This window comes from Tamandua tetradactyla, chromosome 5 (genome assembly GCF_023851605.1).
Source record: "Tamandua tetradactyla isolate mTamTet1 chromosome 5, mTamTet1.pri, whole genome shotgun sequence".
Classification (NCBI taxonomy): Eukaryota; Metazoa; Chordata; class Mammalia; order Pilosa; family Myrmecophagidae; genus Tamandua; species Tamandua tetradactyla.
The window spans coordinates 162,438,805-162,448,131 of record NC_135331.1 but is presented as its reverse complement, the minus strand read 5'-3'; positions in this window follow the sequence as shown (position 1 = coordinate 162,448,131).

The window sequence follows — 9,327 nt, the reverse complement described above, 5'->3', positions numbered from 1 at the left end:
TACTGTGTAATTTGTTGGTGTAGTTGCAGACCTACTGATGGCACCCCTTAGTAAAATGTTCTTTATAAGGAACTCCCATGGTGAAGATGAGATAGAATGATTTACATGGGGTCTTTCTTGAATTTTGCTTCCCTTTTCTGCCTCTCTGGTTTTCCCACCCTGTTGTTCAGAGTCTGAGATCTGACTCAGTAAATATAGGACCAGAGCAGACGTGTGGTGACTATCCATGTATGAGTTGTGAGTGAACAATGACAAGCCTTAAGCCACCAGACTTGCATTATGGTTCATAGATTTTGTATCCCCGAAATGCTGAGTGTGCTGTTTTATAGGGTCTGAATTTGTGGAAATAAACAGATAAAGTAAACGGTAAGCTGGAATAATGAGAATATTTAATATAACTGTCAACAGAAATTTTCAGTGCCATAAAACAACCAATGGAACGCAAACATTCACAACTACATTATTTGGGTAGGTTTTTTTTAAAATTCTGTTCTCCCTTTCAGCTTTGGAGATGCAGAGTAAAGAACAGACAATTGTGTAGAGAGGCATCTCAAAGCGATGGATTGTGTGTGTGTTTGCCACTTTTAGCATGTCTAAGAATGAATAAAGCAACTTGATACCAATTGGAATTAGCATATTAGTTTTTTTAAAAAGTGCTTTTCCTTATTTTATGAAACACTCCAAGCCGAGCTGAGCAGCGTGGATGATGCTATGCCTGCCATGTGGTGGGAAGGTGAAGCCATTGAACACTCTGAATTTTCCCAGTGTGTCTCAGAGGCTGAACTCCTTGTGTTTAATGTGTATGTGCTGTTCCACTGAGAAAATAAAATGTTCAATAACACTTTGAGTTCCTCATTTTGTACCTATGGAGAAGTGGCTCATGCTGCCTGTTGAGTTACGTTGTGAAGTACATACAGATGGTTTAGTTCAAGGTCCTTTAGAAGGCACATGGGGAAAGAAGTTATGTTTCTGCTTCCTTTTCCTAGTTTACGTACATTTCTTTCCCCCTAAAATTTATGTTCTGCACAATTATTTAGTCAAATATGGATATTTTCCTAATTTAATGTAGATAGAATATGCACAAAGTTTAATAATTTATCAGAAGAAATAAATACAAGGGCTCCCCCATGTCTGTCACTTAACTAGTTATAAAATAACTTGTCTTAGCTTGCCAGGCTATTAAGAGAAATACTGCAAAATGGTTGGCTCAACAGAAATTTATTGTCTCAAAGCTTGGAGGCTAGAAATCCAACATTAAGGTATTGACAGAGCTTACTTTCTCTTAGAATCTGGAGCCTTCTGGTGAACCTCTGTTCCATGGTGATTTGTCTCTCTTTGTATCTGCTCCTCTGGTTTTCATTGACTTCTGCTTCTACTAACTGACAGTGACCACATTTCTTTTGCTTCTAAGGACTCCAGCTAGATTAAGGAGGCCCACTTTGATTCAACTTGACCTCATCTAAATAGGACCTTCAAAGGTCCTATTCACAAATGAGTCCATACTTTAACTAATCATAACATCTTCAAAGGTCCTATTTGCAAATGGGTTCATGACCATAGGACAAGGGGCTGGGATTTGAACACATCTTTCATGGGGGACATGATTCAATCCTCAGCATGTGTTATATCTTTTCTAGTTTCTTTTGTGCAAGTGCTGAGTTTCATTCAAATCTCAGACTGTAATCAGAACATTAGGCTGCTAGGCAGTTGCAATGGCATTGTGGCTTTTTTGAATATAGCTATCTCTAGACTGAATTTGTTCTCTTGAAGACATAGTGAGCAAGTGCCTCATTCTGTGGAATCTAAGGGAGTGGAATTAGCAGAAATACAATTAGATTTCAACAGTATACATACAGCATTTTCAAATCTTCAAAGATATTAGGAGAAGTCTTTGGAATAGTTAGATGATTTATATTTCAAATCACGTTTGTTAATGGATAGCCAATAAATGCAGAAATGTTTCTGCTTCTTCACGAGCAGATTTTAGCAAATGATTTGTGTTCTCAGAAATATACATATGTATAGCCTTAAAGTTGGCTGGAGGACATTGCTTTCAATGGGTTTTTAGCTAGTAAGGTAAAAAGAACCTCTTTGTTATTGGGTTAGAAATTTTCCTCTGCTGCAAGCAGAATAAATAGATGTAGAAAACTTCAGTTTTCTTGCAAGAAAAATGTGATGGTATATTGTGTTATGGGATATGTGAGTGGAATTTGGAGACAGTTGTAAATGGACTTCAGCCCCTCACAAATGCTTGAAAAGAAAATCTTGACTGTGGCCCCAGTCTCTCTAAGCCCAACTCTGCAAGTGAAATCATTGCCCTCCCCACTATGTGGGACATGACATCCAGGAATGAAAGTCTCCCTGGCGACGTGGGAGATGACTCCCAGGGATGAATCCAGACCTGGCACCGTAGGATCAACAATTCCATCCTGACCAAATGGGGGAAAAGAAGTGTAATTAATAAAGTATCAGTGGCAGAGAGAGTTCAAATAGAGTCAAAAGACTACTCTGGAGGTTGTTTTTACACAAGCTTCAGGTAGACCTTGCTACCTATGCATAACCTGCCACCCTCCAACCAGAACCATTCCAGCCAATCCTAAAGAACACCTAGGGTAATATATTTGATATATATTACCCACAAGGGTTCCAGGCACTAGAGTAACTTTCCAGAAACCTACAACCTCCAGATGGGTCCCTGGTCCAGATTAAGTCCTGGAACTTAGTCCAGTCTCTGCAGAACATCAGACAGTTCCATCTCCCTACCCCATATTAGTGACAGACCCTTCCAATATCAAAAATTTAGAATTGCCATAGCCCAAACAACCCCAAAGAGAGGTATGGGAAGATCAAAGGTGATGGTGGAATTATACATAGAAGATAGGACTTAACAAATGAATATGAGTGCTGAATCATTAAATTGATGTCTTAGTCTCCAGTATTTTAGAGCAGTTAGAAGTAAAAACCTAAAATTGTGAAATTGTAACCCATGTTAAAGTCTGAAATATGTTCTACAACTAGTTGTGGTGCTGTGCTTGGAAATCTATAGCTTTTTTGTATATATGTTATTGTTCACAAAAAAAGAAGGAAAAAATAGTCAATTGTGATGATAAAAAAAATATTTATGCTCTCTAGTCTCCTATATTCTGGAGCAGCTAGAAGGAAAAATGTGAGAGGATTATATGGTAGCCCATGATAATCTCTGGGATCTATCCTGTAACCACTTTTTAAAGAGTGCTTTGAAAACTATTGCTTTTTTTATTTCTTTGCTTTGTATATATGTCATAGTATACAATAAAAAAAGATGAAGAAAAAAAAGAAAATCATGACAACTGAGGAAAAAAAGCAAAAGTGAATGTATAAACACTGTAAAGATGAGGTACAGCTTTAAATGGAGAATCATAATGGTAGTAAAGCAAAATGATTTCACTGAGTCTATTTCCTTTCTGAAAATAAGCTTTTATTTCATACTTAGTTATTTTACAAAAATGAATCAGGATGGAGCACAAAAAAGTCTAGACTCTGATTGTATAATGTCAACTGAACACAAAATAAAACAATGTCTTGGTCTAGATTGTGATGAATAAATTACTAGTTTGTTGGATGGTTTTCAATTCACCAAAATGATGTTTTTGCATTGTTTAGACAATACATTCTGTTGCAATGGAAAATATAGACATTTGTTAGGCAAAGTATTTTGCCGTTTACCACAAATATAGGATATTAGGCTTTTTGTTCCTTTTGGAGAATATTCCAAAATTTCCTTGAAATTAATGGCAGACTTTTACCACCATGTCAATCATCATTTATGAAGAGAATGATAATATGCTCATATATTGCTTGTAAGGCAATATTGTTCAGAAAGAAAGAAATAACACTCCAAATAAACTTGATCTGGACTTGAACTTGGTGATTGGGAAAATGTCCCCACAAAGACAAATGACCTTTGCTTGAAAAATATGAGAAGGGAATGGACTCAAGAATAAAAACCATAATAAAAATGCAGGATGCCTTGCTAGAAAAGAGCATTATAGAAAAAGAATTGGATACCATAGTTGACACAAAATATGTTGATATGTATGAAAGTGACACTTTTTGAGTCGATCTGATTATTAAAGTCAAATAAATAAGTTTACAAATGCAGGTATATTATAGTTATCATTGTGATAATGCTCTTTTTTTTTGTAAAAAAAGAATTGCCAGCATTTTCATAGATTATGTTAATAGCAGATGTGAAAGGGTCAGATCACAAAATACATTAGTCAGAAAGTTATTACAATATTATGCTCTGTATTGTTTCTTGTTCTCTTAAAGTGATGCAAAGAAGATAAGTTCTGTAAAATAATTTCATGATCGTTAACATTGGGAAAAGGTCAAAGAGATTGAAATTGGAATTATGTGACATACAGTTTTTGTGAGGTAAATGCATAGTGATTGTTCTGACATCCATATGCGGAATTACCTATTAATCAATGGTACATTGACTGGTATTTTGTCAAGATACTGGTATTTTGCCAGGTATTTTATGGAATCCAGAGGAGTTTTAGCAGTTTCTGTTGTAAAGGAGTTTGCCATCTAGTATTGGAAAACCAATTCAAGAGGCATTAGAGAATTAAAAAACAAAATAAAGGTGTGTTATTGAATATAAGAACAATAGAATTTAAGAGAAGAGAGATCATGATGTATGATTTGCAGAAGGGGACTTCCCAGTGGCTATAAATATTTACTTGTGTTGGCAAAATGAGCAAGATTTGGAAAGAGTGGGGATAACATTTTGGTGAGAGTGGCAACGTAGGGAGATATAAGTCAAGGCAAAGAAGGAGAGGGAGGAGAAGGCAGGAGTGGGAAATGTTTGTGCTGGTTTCTACCTGATATAGACCCAGTTTTTAATTCTGAAAATTCCATATTTCTTTGTGGAGATGAACACATCATCCAGTCAACAAGTATAAAAGATTAGTAGTGTCAAAGTTTAAATGAAGCAATTCATGGCATCAGAATTTATAATTGGAAATGGCCTTAAATGACAATGAGTCAACTGTTCATTTTACATATGAGGCTTAGTGAGGTTAAAACTATTTCTTGTTAGTCATGGGCTGAGAACTAAAAGCCAGATCTCTTGATTCTGGGCTGGTGTCCTTTCTAGTAAAACGTGCTGGGCTTCTTTGCTTAAAAGGAAGAGGCAGCTGTGATCCTGTTTTTTTTTTTTTAAGGTTTCCTTGATAGTTTTTTTTTTTTTTTTTTTAACAAAAGTGAGTATCGATGGCTACAATCCCTATAAAATGATTCTGATGAAATTTGCAAGCAGTTGCTGATCATGGGGGTTTAGGCACTTGATCCATCAAAATTGCTCAGGGGTGAAAAGCCCCCTGTGTTGTTAGTGGCATTCTTAATCAAGGAGTCTGACGGCTGTCATCAGAGCAATGAAAAATGAGTTTTAGATGTTCTTTATTGAAACACATTGAACTTTTAACCCTACAGATTGACGAAGTCGCCAGGTACCGTTCCTTCTTGCGCGGCTCCCCGCCCCGGCCGTGCTCCATAATCATGTCAGAGGCACTTCACAGTTTGCTGCGGCTGCCGGTTTTCACCAGCTGCCAAGATGCTTGTCTGTCCGTTAATGTTTTAGAAAATAATTAATAAGCGGCCCAACCCATACCTAAATAGAGACTCCGAATCATTCATGAAAGTGCAAGGATGAATGCTGGGCGACCTCCTCTGCTGCAGGGACCCAAGGGGCACCTACCTCCAGCTGAAACGCAGGAGGTGGTTTCTCATGACGACTCGGAAACCTTGCTGGGTACAAAAGAAAATGCAAAGTTAAATGTCACTTATCGACAAGTGCACTTATACTTTTTAATGTTACTTTTTACAATTCAAATTAAGGCTAAGTGATACAATGGAAAATTATTTCACTTTGAAAATTTTTGAGAGGGTTCAATTTCTGTTTAGTTTAATAATATCAAATGTTATTCTAGGGTACATTCATTCTTATAGCCTGTCCATCTATTACATGACTGGAACGACCTTTCTTGCTTTTTCTCCATTTGTAGATTTTTTTCCTTGAATGATTTAATAAAAAGAAAGAAAAAAAAACAGCCTTCTGTTAACTAAAGTGACTAAAGGACAACTTTAATTCTGTATATATAGGGGAGAAAACACAACACATATCGTATTCCTAATTAATATTGTCAGCTACCTAGGGCATTAATAAGTGTGTTCTATTAAAAGGGTTGAAACTGCAAGGTAATTATAAAAGTTGTCACAGAGTGAATGAATTCAGGAATATATATATTTTAATATGTTTTAAATCTTTCAAAGCTTTAAGAAATTGAGGCAATCACAGTTTTCGAAAGTCCACAAAATATTACTTTCATTTCAATGAAATTAAGTGGTTTGAAATCTTTTACTACATAACAGCTTGAAGAATTGTTATTTTTTGTTTAATTCACTTATTGATTAAATTGTTCAGTTGCTTGGTTTTTATTGCACTATATAAGTGCAATAATAGTCATTTAATTCTGTTTTTAAAAATCCATCAAATAGATGAGATGGGGTCATGTACAAATAACTAATTAAATGGCTGGATGTTTTATTTTTTGCATTGTTTGATTTGCTGTTGTATTTATGTGATTTCAGAGTTTCTTTGGAAGTAGGATGACCTAGAGTAGAAGAGATATCATTTTGAAGATTTGGGTTCTGCTCCTGACACTTCCTTTAACATTCTGGGAATCTTGGCAAAACTTCCAGTGCCTCAAGTTTCCTATTTGTAAAGAACAGGAAAGAGTTGCTATAGAAGTAAAGCAGTATATATGAAAAAGGTTTTGCAGTTTAAATTGTTGTATATGTTGTAATACGTTGGTTATAAATGTATCTGAATTAGACGTAGTTTCAGAAAGTTTTTACAATCATTCTTTTTCCCCTCAAGTTTTCCAGATCACACTCCATTAATGTCTTTTTTGCAAAGCTCATATTTTCTTCCTTTTATTTCCTTTCATCTACTTTGCTTACAGCCTTTAACATTACCTTTAAATTTTGGAGCTAGGATTCAGCAGTACTCTCCTTTCTTCTTTATGTCTACTGCCTATGTGATCTCTGCCTTCTTCATTAACTAAAATAACACTTCAGGATGGTTTTAACCTCCTTTGACTGACACTGGTGTGTTTTGACTTAAAATTTTGTATCTAAGTTATTATACACTGTGCATTTGGATTTCTTTTGTGAATATGCATAATATATAGCTGCCAGTATGTGAGTATAGTTGGAGAAGAGGATTATTTTATGTGATTTGAACATCTTAAAATTATACTAGACTTTATAAGTTTAGAGAACTGCATTTTGGAGTTCAAACAACAGAACTATTTTATTTTAAGTTCATAAATTTTGTTATATTTTTTCTGATAAGGTTTGCTTTTTTTTAATTAAAAAAATTAACAAACAAAACATTAAGATATCATTCCAATCTACACATACAATCAGTAATTCTTAATATCATCACATAGTTGCATATTCATCATTTCTTAGAACATTTGCATCGATTTAGAAAAAGAAATAAAAAGACAACAGAAAAAGAAAATGATAGTAGAGAAAAAAAAGATTGTACATACCATACCACTTACCCCTCGCTTTCATTTAGTTCATTTATTTTAACATTTGTTCCCCCCTATTATTTATTTTTATTCCATATGTTCTACTCTTCTGTTGATATAGTAGCTAAAAGGAGCATCAGACACAAGGTTTTCACATTCACAGAGTCTCATTGTGAAAGCTATATCATTGTTCAGTCATCATCAAGAAACATGGCTACTGGAACACAGCTCTACATTTTCAGGCAATTCCCTCCAGCCTCTCCACTACATCTTGAACAACAAGGTGATATCTGCTTAATGCATAAGAATAACCTCCAGGATAACCTCTCGGCTCTGTTTGGAATCTCTCAGCCATTGACACTTAGTCTCATTTCACTCTTCCCCCTTTGGTCGAGAAGCTTCTCTCAATCCCTTGATGTTAATCCTCAGCTCATTCTAGGGTTTTTCTCAGTCCCTTGATGCTGAGTTTCAGCTCATTCCGGGATTTCTGTCCCACGTTGCCAGGAAGGTCCACACCCCTGGGAGTCATGTCCCACACAGAGAGGGGGAGGGTGGTGAGACTGCTCGTCATGTTGGCTGGAGAGAGAGGCCACATCTGAGCAACAAAAGAGGCTCTCTTGGGGTGACTCTTGGTCCTAAATTTTACGTAGACTTGACCTATCCTTTGTGGGGTTAAGTTTCATATGAACAAACCCCAAGACTGGGGGCTCAACCTATAGCTTTGGTTGTCCACACTGCTTGTGAGAATATCAAGAATTCAACTTGGGGAAGTTGAATTTTTCCCCACTCTCACCATTCCCTGAAGGGGGCTTGCTAATACTTTTCCGGTCACTGATCAAATCACTCTGGGATTCATCGGGGCATCACTCTGGACAAACCAACAAAATCTCATGTCCTACCTGAGATTCCAAGTGCTTATGACATTCAATCAAACTATCTACATGAGTTATATTAGGAAATGCTCTAGTCAAAATATAAATTTTGTAACAAACATTTTTTGGTTTAGTCTCACACATAAGGTGACATTTTAAGGTATTAATTATCATCTATTTTCAGCACCCTGCAATAATGACATTCCTTTGTTCTTTCTCATGCAAAAACAGTTTTGAAATTTGTACATTGTACATTTCACTATTATTATACACTCTAGGCATTCCTAGGTTATACCATCTCAATATTTAACATCTATCTTTCTTTCTGATTTTATTTATGTCCCCAGCCCTCCTCCCTCTATCATTGTCACATGCAGCTTCATTCAGTGTTTTAACATAATTACTTAACAGTTAGGTAGTATTGTGCTGTCCATTTCTGAGTTTTTGTATCCAGTTGATAAGGTTTGCTTTTAATTTTTTTTTTAAATTTTGAAATACTTTCAGACTTACAGGACAGTTACAAAAATAATCAAACACTATATAAAGAACTCTAACATACCCCAATCCCACCACACCCCTGCCCCATGGCTATAAAATCCACCAATTTTAACACTTTTCTGCATTTGTATTCCCTCCCTTCCTTCCTCCTTTCTTACCTTCCTCCCTTCCTCTAACTTTTCACCCAACCATCCATTATTGGCCTATCGATAAAATGGGTTTATTGATCCATTTTCTGAACATTTGATTGTAGATTGTATATATCATGCTCTCTGAACACTTACTACTGCCATGCACATTTCCTAGGAACAAGGATATTCACTTATGCAACCACCATAAATGAAGTTAACAAATTCAAGAAATTTAACATTCAT